The following is a 17,015-nucleotide window of genomic DNA, read 5'->3' on the forward strand; positions in this document are numbered from 1 at the left end:
CCCCGGCCCCCCCCGGGGAGCGCTCGGGGAGTCCGGACGAAACGAAAGCGCGCGTGGCCCCAACTTGTCGGCGACAATGGCCTGGGTTTGTACGGCAATACCCTCGTCTTCCCGATCTACGGCAATAACCTCGTCGAACGAAAGCTTTGAACTCTCAAGTGGTGCAACATAGATAGATTATATATATTTCGAATATAATTCGAATGAACATAAAAATTACATATAAAAACTTCTTCTTCCTACATGGCCCCGCCTCATCGTCGGGGCGGCGACGCTTCCGGCTCGTCACCTCCTCGTCGCAGGAAGTTGGGTCCTCCTCCTCGTCAGTGTCCTCAGCCTCTTCGTCGTCCTCCTCCTGCTGCTCCTCCTCCTCGTCAGTGTCCTCAGCCTCTTCGTCGTCCTCCTCCTGCTGCTCCTCCTCCTCGTCAGTGTCCTCAGCATCTTCGTCGTCCTCCTCCTGCTGCTCCTCCTCCTCTTCCTCGGCCTCTTCCTCGGCCTGCTCCTTGGCCTCTTCGTCCTCCTCCTCGTCGTCATCCCATGCGTCCTCCTCCTCGTCGTCATCCCATTCGTCCTCGCTGGCCGACGGGGGGGAATCGTCGCTGCTGGACGATGCAGCTTTATCCCACCAATGGCGCCATCCAGGCGGCTTCCCCTCGCTGTCGGTGTCCGATGGCCAAGAGAGATCGCTCATGGTTGACGGAGGATGGTGAGGAGAGAACAGATGAATGGCGTCGGCCGTCGTAAACCGTATATGTAGGTCTCTCGACGAAGAGAGCGGCGGTTGCTCTTCCGCGGAGTTCGTGCTCCATTACGGCGGTTCTCGCATCGAGGCCACTTCGGCCGTTCCCGACGAGTCGTTTGGGCTCTCCAGACCACTTTGCGACGGTTCAATGCGTCGAGGGCACTCCGACGATTGCCCTTCCCGGTGACTGCGCCGTCGCTATGCACGCGGTGGGTGCACGACCATGGGCTCGCGGCTGGGAAAATGGGCCTCCCCAGGCCACAAAATACATCCATCCGGCGATAAATAACACCGGATTTCGGCCTGGGGAGCCCCAACGGCTGGGGATTCTAAATCAACTTAGAGGAGCATGTCTAACAGGCTCCTATTTTTTCGCCCCTTAAAACCCACGCGAGTAGAGGGCCCTGTATTCATTTTTCGCGGCCAATAACCCGGACGAGCTAGCAGAACCCCGTATGCCCACCCCGTAAACAGAATCCTATGAAATATTCCCTGCTCTTCTTGAGCAAAATCAGGAGCTGTTCTTCCCTGCCCCGACCCGATTGGTCGACGCCGCCGCCCGCCCAACAAGCCGACCCACCCTGCCGCTTCGCGCTTGCCCCACTCTGTCGCTCGCTCACCGCAACCACCCAGCCAGGCCCGCTCGTCACCATCGTCGGCCCCCGCTTGACCCGCAGCGCAGCTGCGCAGCACGCCACCAGCGCTCGCTCGACGGAGCCGCAGCCACGCCCGCGCCCACACGCTCCCGCTCAGGCCACCTCCCACCAGCCGCCCGCGCTAGCTCCCGGAATCTCTACGTATTCGAGTGTAGCGCCCGCGTAGCTCCGGCACCTGTCGGCAAAGCGCCACATGGCGGCGATCTCCAAGTTGCAGCGGATCGTGGGACTGCGCCACGCCTGGGAGACGCCGGGGACAGGGAGGCGCGGGTCGGTCGCCGTCGCCACGGGTAAGGCGCCCCTTCCGAGGCTGGAGGGCGCGAGCGAGGAGATCGGGCGACGGCGGAGGCAGCGGTTGGGTTTCACTGAAATGCTTCGCGCGCAGTGCAGGGAAGAATGATGGTTTGGCCCTGTATTTCCCTTCCCACCCCGCACAAGTAGGGGGGCGAAGAGCCGCCCCGTATCCAAAACTGGGAAAAATCGACACGGGTGCCTGTTTTACGGGGTCTGCTAGACAGCCGGGTAGAGCCCAACCCAGTATTTCGGCAGTTATTTTACGTGTTTGGCCCTTTTAAGGGGTCTGTTAGACATGCTCTTAGGGCATCTCTAGTGGAACTACCATGCGACTCATTTGATCTGTTTCGATCCGTTCGCTGATAGATCCCACCTACTTGACATAGCTTTTTGGCACCTCTTCATCTGCATTACGACTTACTCAGGGTTGACAATCTCGTGCTAATGAAATTTAGTTTTGATCCTCTTCCTACAGGCGCCACTTGTTTGATTGGCGACGGTGATAGGATAAATACTCACCGTCTTCCAAGCATCACACAAACATTATTCTACCAAGAACTTCCACTTTGTAGCCGTGGTGCCCACCCTTCACCTTGCCCTTATCGTTCTCCCCCATCCCAATATCAGCGTTCCCCTCTTCATCTTCATCTCCGCCGCATCTTCCTCTTCCTCTCCCTCATCCTCCTCTGCTTCTTCATATTGTGTGGCGTCTGCGGACTCACTTCCATCGTTGATGATTTCATTCATGGCGGAGCTTCCATCTGCATAAACACAAGACCGACGTAAATCCTACAATGTGAAAAACAAAACAATATGCAGGTGTTCACATGCCTTGAAGGCGTCGAAGCCACCTAGTGTCATATTCTGTCAAACACGTTGTCGGCGACACCTCCGTGAGCTCTGGAATCACGTGGAGTGTCGAACTAGTTTGATTGGCGCCGGTGATAGGATAAATACTCACCGTCTTCCAAGCATCAAACAAACATTATTCTTCCAAGCACTTCCACTTTGTGGCCGCGGTGCCCCCCTTCAGCTTGCCCTTATCGTTCTTCCCCGTCCCAATATCGTCGCTGCCCTGTTCATCTTCATCCCCGCCTCATCTTCCTCTTCATCTCCCTCATCCTCCTATTCTTCTTCATATTGTGTGGCGTCGGCGGCCTCACTTCCATCATTGATGATTTTGTTCATGGCGGAGCTTCCATACATCTATGCATAAGCATAAGACCAACTAAAGCCTACGATGTGCAAAACAAAACTCAATGCAGTAGGTATTACCACGCCTCGAAGGAGTCGAAGCCACCTAGTGTCATTCTGTCAAACACATTGTCGGCAACACCTCTGTGGGTGCTGGAATCACGTGGAGTGTCTAACTCGAGTGGCCCCCTTCAGGTCGGCATCCCCTGTGAGCCCAAGCCATCATAGGTACGGTTGAGTTCGACGAGGGGCCATGGGCCTTGGTCGGTAATGCTCGGGGAAAACAACGTGTTGGGGTGTAATCCACCATGCTTGCTATCGGCGTACTCGAGGAAGAACGTTGACAGTGGCCTCGTGCCGACGCTTTTCATGGAAGTAGGTCTGGATGAATGTGGCATGCTCCTCGAATGGGTCACCGACGTGGTGTTCCCTTGGCTTCCGCCAGGGTGGCGGCAACGATGATTGGCAAACCCATGGCTTAAGGCAAGGTTCGCAACCGCCTCCTTCTTGATGTTAGACCTGATGCGACGCTGCTGGCGATTTTGCCATGGAGTACTTCCATGAGACGAGGATGAACTCCCACTCTTCTTCCGTCATCCCCTCTAGCTTCATCGTGCGCGTCGGTTGCTCGTGTGGCTTGACAAAGGCCCTTTTCGTCCCCTTCAACGCCTTCGGAGCCTTCAGAGCTTTCGATGGCATGGCAGCGAGGGAGAACGAGGTGTGTTGGCGACAATGGCGTGGGCTGGGTTGAAGAAATGAAATGAAAAAGAAAAAGAAAAAAGACAATGTCAAATATGGAGCGCGGTGCCTAATGAGCAACCCAAACTAACAAACGAAAATTATGGGTTTACGGCAAGGCTGGGTGCTCTGACCCTATCACATTGATACATTCCGTCGAACATTGTTCACTGTTGAAAGTGATACAAGCCACGGATTTTAGCTGATTTCTCTACTAAAAAAAACCTGCGGCAACTGCAGTAATCTATATTCTAGGGTGATTGACGAATCAGTTGCGTGGGGGGTAGCGAATATGCCCTGGCGGCCGAAGCATTTGTCAGCGGGGCTTTTGGATTCGTTAATTATCTACTCCTACTTTTACTTCCTTCCTGGAAGCTTCCTCCCATGCCGTGACGCATCCTGCCACGTCACCCGAATTTGACCCCAGAATGCGCTCGCTTTTTGCCTCGACCTGTCACTCTGGCCCTGTGCTCGTGGGCCCACAAACCAATGGTGGGTCCCACTAACCAGTACAACACCCCAAAGTCGTGTAGGCCTTGCTGGGGCAGTAGTAGGGCAGGGTGCCCGTTGGAGGGTGCACCGAAAGGCAGCACCCCGAATTCTATTTCTTCCAAATAATAGCTTTTGCATGCAGGCACCCATATATCATTGGGCATTGCGCATTGGCATTTTCAGCTGGCATTTGCTTTGGCTCGTTCGATTTTGGAGATGCAGGAGGACAGTTGTTCTTGTTTATGTCTGGTGATGTTGAGAGGTAGGTATAAAAGAGCCAGCTAAATTTCGTAGTATATATACTCAGCTGGCATAGAGTTATTAGCATAATTGGAGTGCATATATATAGTGTGTAGCAAAGTCAGACATGTTTGTTTCTAAAATGCTTTTGGTAGGTCTCGCCGGGAATGTTACCTGGCTTAAAACTATAGACAATAGAGACCATCAATTATTCCTTTGCAAAAAAAATTTATTGTAGAGATTTTTGTAGCGCTATCAGCGTGCCACCGCAATTAACTTAGTGAGAGCAGCTTGTTCTTAAATAATTATGTTATTGCCACCTGCTTGAAATGGCAAAGAAAATATCCATAAGAAAAGCTCAACTTGTTTTCTTGCTATCAAGAAAAGAAACGATGTTGTTGACCGATGTGTGATGGTTGACATCATATTTACTTTAAACTAAATGGATGAGTCTCAATGGCTCGATTCAAAAACTACATTCGTTTACATCCTTAGCATCACGTGTTGTCCTTTTTTTCAGAAAAATAGTGCATTCAATTTCTTTTCATAGCCTCCATTCCAAAAATAAAAATATAAGACGTCTAATTTTTTATCTATCTTTGACAGCTAATTCATAGTAAGATATTTTCGCAAAAAAATCATAGTAATATATTTATTTTTGTTTCATTGTTATTCATATTGCTCAATTGAGGTTGTGAAGATCTAAACTGTCAGAAAGAGAGAGAGATAGTACTTCAACATCGTAGCTAGCTGGTACAATGTGTGGATCATGATGATTGTTGTCATATTTTAAAAAAAACTGAATGGATGAAGCTCGATTGCTTGATTTGGAAAAATAAATTGTTAACCACTTGGACAAAGCATAATTATAGTACATATATGTGTATATAGGATTTAGAAAAGTTAGAAATATTTGATTTTAAGAGAGATCTCTCCCTTTTTTAAAATACTTGTGATGGGTTTCATTGTTGTGCTAATTTAATTATCTAAGTGAGAACAATTTTTGTTCTTAAATAATAACAACAATTTCATATAATTTAGACAACTAAGAAAATTCAACAAAATTTAAAGCTATAGAAAATGGAAACATTAATTCTTATAGTTTTTTTAGCATTCATGGTGTGCTAGTGTAACTTTACCAAGTGGGAGCAGTTTCTTTTTAAGAGAACAATCGACAAAAAAAATCTTGTGATGAAAAATAAAAAAACAATGTTGTTGACCGAGGTGTGATGGTTTATAAGAAAGAAAAAAAAATGAAAACTATTAGTAGGCCATGGTTTCGTTGAAGGGTGCACAGAAACCAGCACCCTCAATTCTATTTCTACCAAAGAATAACTTTTGGGAATGTCATTTGCATGCACCGCATATATAGTTGGCCATTTGGATTTGCAGTTGCTTTGTTCCTTTCATTTTTATGCAGATACACATGCCAGTTGTTCTTGTTTGATGGTGACAAGGTAGATAAAAAAGAGCCGGCTAAATTTCATATACTCAGCTGTCATAGAGTAAATAACACAACAAGATTACATATATGGTGTATGTAGCAAAGTAAGACCGGTTTGTTTAAAAAAAAACACTTCTGGTAGGTTTCAACGGGAATGTTACCTGCCTTGAAATATAGACAAATGAATTCAATTATTCCTTCGCAAAAATCATCAATTATTGTAGAGATTTTTGTAGCATTATCAGTGTACTAGCATAATTAACTGAGAGCAGTTTGTTCTTAAAAAATAATGATAATGTCACCTGTTTAAAATGACAAAGAAAATATCGACAAGAAACATTTGTTTCATTGCGAGGAGGAAAACTTTTGTTGACCTATGTGTAACGCTTGCTGTCGTATTTTCTATAAACCGGGTGGATCAAACTTGATTGCTTGATTTAAATACTAATACATTGATTAACTAGCCGCCTTAGCATAATGTGTTGTTTGAATTTTTGCAGGAAATACTACCTTCAGTTCTTTCCACCCTAAACCCTAAGACCGGTAATCAATCATAAAAGAATATTCAGATTTTTTAGATAATTATTCACTTTAAAATCTTGTGATGGAGGAACAAAAACTATATTGCTGACTGATGTGTGATGTTTGTTGTCACATTTCGGTAAACTAAATGGATGAAGCTCGATTCCTCGATTCAAAGATTGCATTGGTTTAGGGCCATAACATGACGCGCTACCTGGATTTTGACAGGAAATTTGGCCTCTAATGTCACGGTACCCTGGCAGTAAATTAGTTGGAGTGACATGTTGTATTTCGCAAAGTCAAGCTGGATTATTTTTCAAATAATTCTGAAGTTTTCAATGCAACTCCTACCTGCTTCAAACCATAGGCAATCGACACATCGATGGTTGATAGTATGATCTAGGCGGCTGTTTTCCCTAAATAATAGGAGCGTCATGTATATTTCCATGAAAATGATAATGTCCCACTTGCTTCAAACAACACATAAATGAACAGAGAAAGTCTCTTGACCTTTGCTTTGTAACTGTCGTCACATATTCACTAAACTGATTAAGTGGATGGAAGCTTGCTCAGTTCTTGATTCGAAGACCATATTTGTCGTTAATCACCTTTGCTTGGTCTTAGCGACAAAAAAAGAATTAGGGATGGAGGGAGTACAGAAGGAAGAATACAAGTTAGAATGATATAGGGAGCCATGAGCCATGGTCCATACATATTTGCATGTTTGACTTGTCTACAACAACCTCATGGACTTCGAAATACCCCAACAAACCAATCGCGATTCTTCAGGTCCTTTTCCAACGATTATGAAGCCCCATTGATTTGCTTTGATTCCAAATAATGGCCAGATTTTCTTGGTACCGAAACAGATTGGCTGATGGAGAAAGAATGGAAGGCAGGGTGGACGTTGGACCATGACGTGGGAGTATTTGAACTCGGCCATGTAAACTCCTACGTTGATCATGCAGTCCACTCGACTTGTCCCCGGTCGACCAGGCAAACAAATAATCGTGCATTTCCACTGGTTAAAAACCATTTGAAACTTCTCTCTGCTTTCAAATTCTCCACAAGGGAGTCCAGAAAAAGATTGATGTCGAGATAGAGTAGATAGGTATAGAGAGAGAGAAAGACTAGCTAGACATTGAAACCATTCCGCAATCTATCTCTGTCAGAGCATCTCCACTCGTCTCCCCGACGAGGCCCCCGAGCGACGTTTTCCCCATCCGGACGGCGAAATTCGGCCCAGTCGCGTCTCCGGTTCCTCGTTTTCGTCCGGATTTGGCCCTTCATCCATCCGGCGAGCCCACGCCATCCCCGGTCCCCCGGGACGCGCTCGGGGACTCCGGACGAAAGAATTTGGCACGAAACGTCATGTGGACCCGCGTAGTCGGCGACAGGAAAACCAAATCCTGTCGATTTTCCCTCCAATTTGCTTGCATATCCCCATTCTCTCCCGCCGAATTTGACCATTCTCCTCCTCGTCTTCCAGGCCTCGTCTTCTCGTCCACCACCGCTCTCCTCCTCGTCTTCTCATCCACCACAATGCCGCCGAAGGCGACGACGAGGAAGCCGCGGGCGAAGAAGGAGCGGCCGCCGGGCATGAAGAACGCAGAGTGGGCGGCGGACGAGATCCGGCGCGAGGTCGAAACAAGCGGCAGGGCGGAGAGGGTGAAAAAAGCCGCCGCCAAGAGGGCGGCGGCAGCGGCCCAGGACGAACAAGCGAGGAAGATCAGCATGGCCATGAGCATGGGCCATGTTCACGGCGGCGGCGGCGGCGCCATGTTCCCCGGCCAATGGCCGACGCAAGGTACAAGCAGTTCCCCGTCGTCTTTCTCCCCTTCGATGTACTCGCCGTCGCCGCCTGCCATGTTCCAAGAGGGCGCCTATGTCCAACCGTCCAGGTTCACGCCGTCGCCGCCCGAGCTCGACGTCGGCAGCGGCGGCCAGTTCGAGGGAACCTCGCCGGCCCTGCGACGAGGGCCGCTCCCGTTCGGTGCGATGGCGGCGCCGAACGACGAGGAGATCCACGAGATGATCACCTCCGGCTCCATGGCCGCCGCTGCGAGCCTGGGGTTCTTCATGGCCGCCGCCGCTGCGAGCTCGGGGTTCTTCACGCAAGAGGAGGCGAGGGCGACAGCAGCTGTCGCGGCGCGCAACGAGTATGGGGAGGATGTGGCCGATGGAAGCCAAGCCGTCGAAGAAGAAGACGAAGAAGAAGAACAGCCAACTCAAGCCGCCGCCAACCTGTCGAAGGGGAAGAAGAAGAGGAAGAAGGACTCGCCGCCTGCCGAACCGCGTATCAAATGGACGCCGAAGGAAGAGGAGTGCCTCGCCGAAACTTGGATGACCGTGTCCATGAACGGCATAACCAGGGCCAATCAGTCGTTCGACACATATTGGCTTCGAGTGAAGCAGGCGTTCGACGAACGCAAACTCGTCGATCCCTACTTCAGCAAGACAAACATGAACATGAACCGGGGAGACAAGGCAATGGCCTCCCATTGGGGGATCATGCAGACGGCGTACAGCAAATGGTACGGCATACAGGAGGAGGTCGAAGAACGGCCGATCAGCGGCCACGACTTGGAGCAAAAGGTATGCTCCATCGACCTTGCATCACCGAGGTTAGCTGTGCACCGTGTACATCGTCGTGAGCTAACCCGTATCGCCGTACTCTTTTTCCCCAGCTGTGACGTGCTTTGGACATGTACATGGACGACACCGACATGCAGTTCAAGTTCCTGAACGTCTACGCCCGCATCGAGAACTGCGAGAAGTGGGCGGAAACCCGCAAGACCCTCTCGAAGAGCAAGACCGAGCAGTACAACCCCGACGCTCCGGCGGCTGGCTCGGCGGAAGGGCGCCCGGAACTCGGCCAGAAGAAGCTCAAAGAGCTCAAAAAGACGGGGCAATCCCGCCGACTAGATGCAGGCGTCGATCGACAAGTGCTGGGCCGACTTGAGGTCGCACGCCGACGGGAGGAACGACAAGTTCGACGGCAGGTGGCGGGAGATGCTCGCCAACCAAGGCGTCCGGATCGCCCTGCTGAAGACGACGGCGGCGAAGAAGAGGAACACCGACTTGGCGTTTCTGATGGGCGGGAACACAGATCTGATGGACGAGGAGACGAGGAATTGGTACCAGGGCCACCGCAGCGACATCCTCCGAGCCGCACCGGCCAGTTCTTCGTCGTCTCCGCCGGCTCCTACCTCGTCTTCCTCACCATCTACCTCGTCGACTGCCGCTGCTTCGTCGTCGACTGCCGCAGCCGCTTCGACCATGGCGTGTGAGGAAACTGGTCCGTCGGACACTGCCGTGCCGGCCGGGACTGCCGATGAGCCTGTTTCCATGTAATTTCCCTCTGATCGCCGATCTGTGGCTGATCCTTTTGCTCCTTTTGCCGATCAACTGGCCGTACTTGTAGCGCGGGACGACGATTTGTTTGAATTTAAACTATGTCCGCTGAACTCCGGGTGGACGGCTGGAAATACGGTACTCCCCATGACTTTATTTCGTCCAATCCAGCGGTTGTTTCGTCCGGATTTCGTCGTGGGCAGGCTAAACGAGTGGAGATGCTCTCACACACACGCAGTAATGAGCAGTCTCTCCTTTTCCTCCCATTTTGCACAAGTCTTCGACGACCCTGCAGAGGTCTAGACGAAAGCAGAGTCTACTCTACCGAAACGTCACACATCACCCCAGCTGAGCAGAGATGACCATCGATGCATTGCAAGGATAGTGGCTAGCTGGTGTCCTTTTCTGCCATGGCCAGAAGAGCACTAGGGACGGCAAGATGAGATCCATTGTGACCGCTCTCTTGGGAGCAGCAAAACTACTGGACCTCGTGTGCACTATGTATACATGTTTTATTGCAAATTAATTCGACCAAGATTTTTGAAATACGATAAAACTTATAATTCAGTGCAACACGAATCTTATAACAGTGAACAATGCGAATCCGACAGATTAAACGTGCACGGTACAAAGACATTTCATCTGTCATCTCTCAAAAGCTCCTCCCCTAAGGATTGTTGCGGCGGCGGGCGCTGGGGCGAGGGTGGGCGGTGTGGGCGCCGACAATCTATTAATAGTTTATGTTCTGTGTGGGTTAGTTTCACACTGTAAAAACAGCTTAAGGTGCCCTATATACGAGTTTTTAAGGATTGGATTATACAAAATTTTCTAGAGATGCTTTTACGAAGTAGACGAACGTATTCTGATTCTCTGTGGGGGCAAAGCATCCATAATGTTTTTTTTTTACATTTGGTGAGATATACACTCACCATGGAAGTTAGTTTAGTGGATGTATCAACAAAAGCCGGGTGGGAAAGAAATACTCATTCTTCCAATACCTTGCATTCACAAACGGATAGTTTGGGTATCGATGGATCGACTGCTTGCAAGCAAGCAACGGAGGATGATTGAGACATCTCGTACATATACCTCGCTTTGGCTCCACTCAACCACCACGTAGCCACTGTAATCTACACACATACGTGCCGTGCATGCTTTGTATCTTTCATGCTGCTTTTGTTTTCTTTCGACAACGTATCTTTCCTTCTGCTAATTCTTCTATTCTATAACTAGTAACTAGTAGTACTCTAGTATTAATAATTTATTAAGCATCTTGGGAGCATATGCTCCAGAACTAACAGTGGCATCAATCATCAAACAACATTACCTGCTGAAACAGCTCAAGGGCAACCGGCGAAAGAAATGACAACAACTAATACGTACTACCTCGGCTGATGGATAAGCCTTATAAATTTAGTCAAAACTTAAAACATAATATGTTCAATTAAATATATAAAGGAAATATAAACAACTACAACATGAAATAAATATATTATCAAAATACATTTTACTGCAAACCTAATAATATTGATCTGGTATATTTTTGTCTATAACATGCATTGTTAAAACTTAGATTATGTTGAGTTTTGAGTAAGTAAATACGTTTATTCATTGGAATGGATACTTGATTAACTTTACTTCAGTGGTAATCCTAGTCTAATGCTGTTCCCAATCAGGCGTGATTATTTTAGAAATGAGAATATGCATACCTGGGCGCGGTGCTTCCGCGAAAGTTCTCAGAGGCTTTATTGCTTGGATCTATATGATTCGAGACCAGGTCAGCTAAAACTATGACTCCAACCATTGTTCAATTTAATTATACGGGGTACTTGGAGTAGTTTACTCATCCAAAGGGAAGAGGCGACAAGGCTTGTTAAATTAGTTAATCCCAGGGACCAGCATCGTTTTACCAAGTTATTGTGTCACTGCTTCTACTAGGATAGGAAGTACTGGTCGTAATTAACATTGCTGCCAATGTCTCCAATTTTTTTAAAGAGGGATTCGGTACAGATGCTCTTAATCTTTAATTTTCCATTTCACGGTCACTCAGCGTTGGAGTATTTGAATCACGCATCGAGGCCATGTAAATTCCGAGTTGTTATGATGATCCACGTATGATGGGTCGTGCACGACGCACTTGACTTGTCCCCTGTCGACCAGGCAAACAAGTTTCAAATTCTTCACAAGCGAATTCTTTCGAAAAGACTGACAGCGAGACTGATCATCGATAGGTAGGTAGAGACTTGGAGGAGAAGAAGGAAGGGCAGCTATGGCTTTAAACCATCTACGATCTCTCTCTATCATACGAACAGTAATGGGCAGTCTCTCTCTTTGCTCAAGTCTTCGAAGACCTGCAGAGGTCCAGACGAAAGCAGAGTATACTGTACAAAACGTCGCACATCAATCAAAGTCTTGCTAGTATACGCAAGGAGAGTGGCTAGCTGGTGTCCTTTAGCAATGTCCAGCAGAGCACTGGGAACGGCAAAGATATCGCTGTCACCAAGGCTGCTACAATGCCAGAGTCAAAGGCTATCGTGTGGATTCGACCAGATGCACGGTTGGAGCATCTTCTTTGGTTGCATGGCCTCATCTTGGCTCACATCAGAGCATCTCCAGCCGCGTCCTCAAAGCATGCCCCAAACCGCGCCGAATTGGGCTGTTTGGAAGACGTGTTTTGTTCGTGCCGCCTTTGGGGGATGTCGCTTGAAAGAAACTAGAGGCAAGAGATTGGAGGCAAGTGCGCAGCTCTCAAGGGCTGGCTATCGTTGCTCTTTATATAGCTGAGTAGATTACAACTTGTACAACACGTATACATCTAAACTAACTCAATCTCTATCTCTAACTTAAACCATATCTGACGCCAACAGATGCGTACAAGTTATCTCTAGCTAACTAACATCAGATACTAACAATCGTTAGTCTATACAATATATTCTAACACCCTCCCTCAATCTCAACTGTCGAGCAGATTGAGATTGCGCTTACACCACTGAAAAGCTGGATCCGGGAGAGGTTTTGTGAAGATGTCAGCAACTTGATCATGAGAAGAAATGAACCTAATCTCCAGTTGCTTCCGAGAAACTCTCTCTCGTACAAAATGAAAATCAACTTCAATGTGCTTAGTACGAGCATGGAATACTGGATTCGCAGAGAGATATGTGGCACCAAGATTATCACACCACAAAACTGGAGCTCGAGACTGCTGAATACTCAACTCTCTAAGTAGAGATTGCACCCATATAAGTTCAGCAGTAGCATTAGCAAGTGCCTTATATTCAGACTCAGTGCTAGATCGCGACACTGTAGCCTGTTTACGAGCACTCCAGGCGATCAGATTACCACCAAAGAAGATGGCATATCCCCGGTTGATCGCCTGTCATCAACATTCCCTGCCCAATCAGCATCAGAAAAGGCAGACAGCAAATCAGTAGAGGCTGGGCGGAGAGACAAGCCTGTGGACAGAGTGAGCTTGATGTAACGAAGAATTCGCTTAACATCGGACCAATGACCATCACGAGGAGCATGTAGGTACTGACATACTCGATTCACCACATAGGAGAGATCAGGCCGGGTTACTGTGAGGTATTGTAAACCACCAACTATACTGCGATATAAGGTGGCATCATCAGAAGAAAGGAGCTCACCATCCAAAGCGGATAACTTTTCCGTGGCAGACATGGGGGTGTGAGCAGTTTTGCACTTAAGCATCCCGGATCGGCGAAGTAATTCAGAAGCATACTTTCGTTGAGAAAGCAATAAACCACCAGAAGAAGGAAGAACTTCAATACCCAAAAAATAGTGAAGGGTGCCTAGATCCTTGACTGCAAATTCTGACCGCAAATCCTGAATAAGCTCAGCTGGAGAATGTGGAGAAGAGCTGATAACAATTATATCATCCACATATACAAACAGAAAAATGACCTCCTGACCATGCCGAGAGATGAACAAGGAGGAATCAGCTGCTGAAGCCATAAAACCAAGTCGACGAAGAACAGAACTGAGACGAGCATGCCATGCTCTAGGCGCCTGTTTGAGACCATATAGTGCCTTGTCCAAACGACACAGATGATGAGGATGATTCTGATCTTCATAACCAGGAGGTTGGCGCATATAAACCTCTTCTTCAAGAATGCCATTAAGAAAAGCATTATGTATGTCAAGCTGTCGAAGGTGCCAGCGGCGCGACACTGCCAAGGACAAAAGAAGACGAATTGTTGTTGGCTTCACCACGGGACTAAACGTATCATCATAGTCCAAACCTTGACGTTGCTTGAACCCTTTCGCCACAAGACGAGCCTTGTATCGCTCGATAGTTCCATCGGCATGATGTTTCACTTTGAATACCCATTTTGAGTCGATGACATTCACACCAGGGGGACGCGGAACTAACCGCCACGTCTGATTCTGAACCAACGCTGCATACTCAGCGTCCATTGCTGCACGCCAGTGAGGGAGGCCAAGAGCAACCCGATAATCACGTGGCTCAGCGCTCTCTGACGAAACTGCATGCGCCATGCAACGAGCAAGCCAGGCCACAGTTCCGTCTGTGCGCTGTCGTGGTAGACGTATGTTGTTACGGAGCCGCGTCACGGGCCCAGATGGTGGTGCAGGGGGTTCCGGAGCCGACAGCGTAGCAGACGTGGACGAAGTTGGGCTTGAGGGAACAGCCGGAGAGGAAAGCCCAGCCGGGGATGGGGGCTCACCCGGATGAGATGACCCATTACACGAAGCCGGGCCATCTCCTGGATCGCGTGGAGAGGCAGGTCGACGAGGAGAGATGCTCTCGTCCGGGCGATCGTCGTGCATGGGATCGCTGGAACCCGAGGCAGCTGCATGCGCGGGTGAAGACAGCCCTTGATCAACGTACAATTGCATCCCACGACCTGTTCCTGCACCGTGGTTAGGGAGAAGCAAGGGTGCGTATGCAGAATCATCAAATTGACCAGGCAGAGCATGAGTGGATGATGTTGGAGTAGGATCAGTGGATGAAGAATTAGCAAAAGGAAAATTCAACTCATCAAACACCACATCGCGAGAAATATACACACGACTAGTGGGAATATGAAGGCACTTATACCCTTTGTGTAGAGTGCTATAGCCAAGGAAGACGCATTTCTTGGATCTAAACTCAAGTTTGCGTTTGTTGTATGGACGGAGGTGAGGCCAACAGGCACATCCAAAGACCTTGAAAAAGGTGTAATCGGGAACCTCACCTAAGAGGCGTTCAAGGGGTGTTTGCATGTTAATAACATGAGTAGGAAGACGATTGATCAGAAAACATGCTGTGGAAAAAGCATCACTCCAAAAACGAAAAGGAACCGAGGCATGAGCTAAAAGGGTAAGGCCAGTTTCAACAATGTGGCGATGTTTTCGCTCGGCGGTACCATTTTGTTGGTGTGTATGAGGACATGATACACGATGTGCTATGCCAATATCAGAAAAGAATTTATTGAGTTTAATGTACTCTCCTCCCCAATCTGTTTGGACATGTATGATTTTGTGGTTCAAGAGACGCTCAACATGTTGTTGAAATTGAAGAAACACTTTGAACACATCAGATTTCTGTTTGAGTAGATAAAGCCATGTAAAACGACTATAGGCATCAATAAAGCTAACATAGTATGTGTGTCCACTAACAGAAAATTGGGCCGGGCCCCATACATCCGAAAAGATTAGCTCAAGGGGAGCTTTTATTACATGACTCGAAAGAGAAAAAGGCAATTGGTGACTTTTGCCTTGTTGACATGCATCACAAATTGCATTATTATGACTAGACTTTGATGGAAGATCACTATGGTGTAGAACATGCTTTACGACCTGTGAAGCAGGATGACCTAAACGACAATGCCATTGTTCTTGAGACGCTCGGACACTCCCAAAGGCTTGTTTTATTATGGGTGGCTCCAATGGATAGAGGCCACCACGACTCCTTCCTCTAAGCATGATTTCCCTCGTGGCTCGATCCTTCACAAAAATATCATTTGGATGAATTTCCACAAAAACAGGATTGTCATGAGTGAGTTTCTTAACAGAAAGAAGATTGCGAGTTACGGAAGGAACATGCAAGACGTCATTGAGACGAAGATTATGTGATGGAGTGGGGAGGATGCCTTGGCCAACGTGATGAATTCGCATACCTGCACCGTTTGCGGTGTGCACTTGATCGTTGCCGTTGTAGGGCTCCCTCACGGTGAGTTTGTCGAGGTCGTTGGTGAGGTGGTCCGTAGCTCCGGTGTCTGCGTACCATGCCGGGTCGATCGGATAGGAGGGAGTATACCCTTGAGGCGCCGGTGCGTGAATGGCCGCAGCCACCTGACGGGAGGCGCCGCCTCCATCGTTTCCCACGCCAAGGAACTCCCGCTTGAAGCGCTTGAAGCACTTAGAGGCGACATGCCCCAATTTGCCACACAGTTGGCACAGGGGACGATTGCCGTTCCCGGTGTTGCCGGAGTAGCCACCACCTCCAGGAGCGCGAGGACCATCGCCGTTGTCGAAGGAGGGCGATGGCGGAGCAGGTGCGCGGGTGAAGTTGCCACCGCCAGATGGTGGCTTGATCGGTGGCAGCGGGCGCCCATCAGCACGGTAGAACTTGCCGCCGCCTCCAGGCTGCTTGGAGCCGAATGACAGGTTGGCGGAGTACTGGTTGATGTTGCCGTGAAGCTCCGTCTTGCGTGCCTCGATGCGGAACTCGGTGCTAAGAAGCTGGGAGTAGAGATCCCGCAGCGGCATCGGCGTCGTACGCGCCGTCACCACCTCGACCAGGGGGTCGTAGTCGCTGTCCAGACCTGCAAGGAGATAAGTAATAATCTCCTCATCTTCAAGTGGCTTACCAATGTATGCCATGATGTCGGTGAGGGTTTTCACCCGGTTGAAGTAGGTCGGAATCGACGCGTCGAGCTTCTTGATCCTCGACAGCTGGAACCGTAGCTGCATGGAGCGTGCCGTAGACTGCGCGGCAAAGCAGTTCTCCAGGGTGGTCCAAGCCTCCCCAGACGTGATGGTCGTCATCAGCATGCCGACGACGCCTTCAGTGGCGTTGGAGAGGATGAAGGACAGGATCGCCTGGTCCTGCTGCATCCACGCCTGATACGCCGGGTTCGGGATCTGCGTCGGCGCGCCGGCCTCAGCCGCCTTGGGGTTGTCGATGAGCTGCGACGGACAGGGGAGACGGCCATTGATGTAGCCGAGCAGCAGGTGGCTTTTCAGCACAGGGAGGACCTGCGCGCGCCAGAGGAGATAGTTCTCCGACGAAAGCTTGACGGTGTTGACGTTGGAGAAGTTGAAGAGCGGCGTGATGGCAGCCGCGCCGGAGTTGGTGTTGCTGACATGACCGAGGCCG

At 49.1% G+C, this 17,015-nt stretch overlaps 1 non-coding gene across 1 annotated transcript; it reads right to left on the reverse strand.

The window, feature by feature from the left end:
• Positions 1 to 16,362: 16,362 nt before the first annotated feature.
• On the reverse strand, positions 16,363 to 16,501 carry LOC127327972 (small nucleolar RNA Z247). Its single transcript, XR_007868888.1, has one exon. It is a non-coding gene; the product is annotated as a small nucleolar RNA Z247 (small nucleolar RNA).
• Between the last annotated feature and the right edge of the window lie 514 nt (positions 16,502 to 17,015).

The sequence above is a fragment of the Lolium perenne genome, chromosome 1 (genome assembly GCF_019359855.2).
Source record: "Lolium perenne isolate Kyuss_39 chromosome 1, Kyuss_2.0, whole genome shotgun sequence".
Taxonomy (NCBI): Eukaryota; Viridiplantae; Streptophyta; class Magnoliopsida; order Poales; family Poaceae; genus Lolium; species Lolium perenne.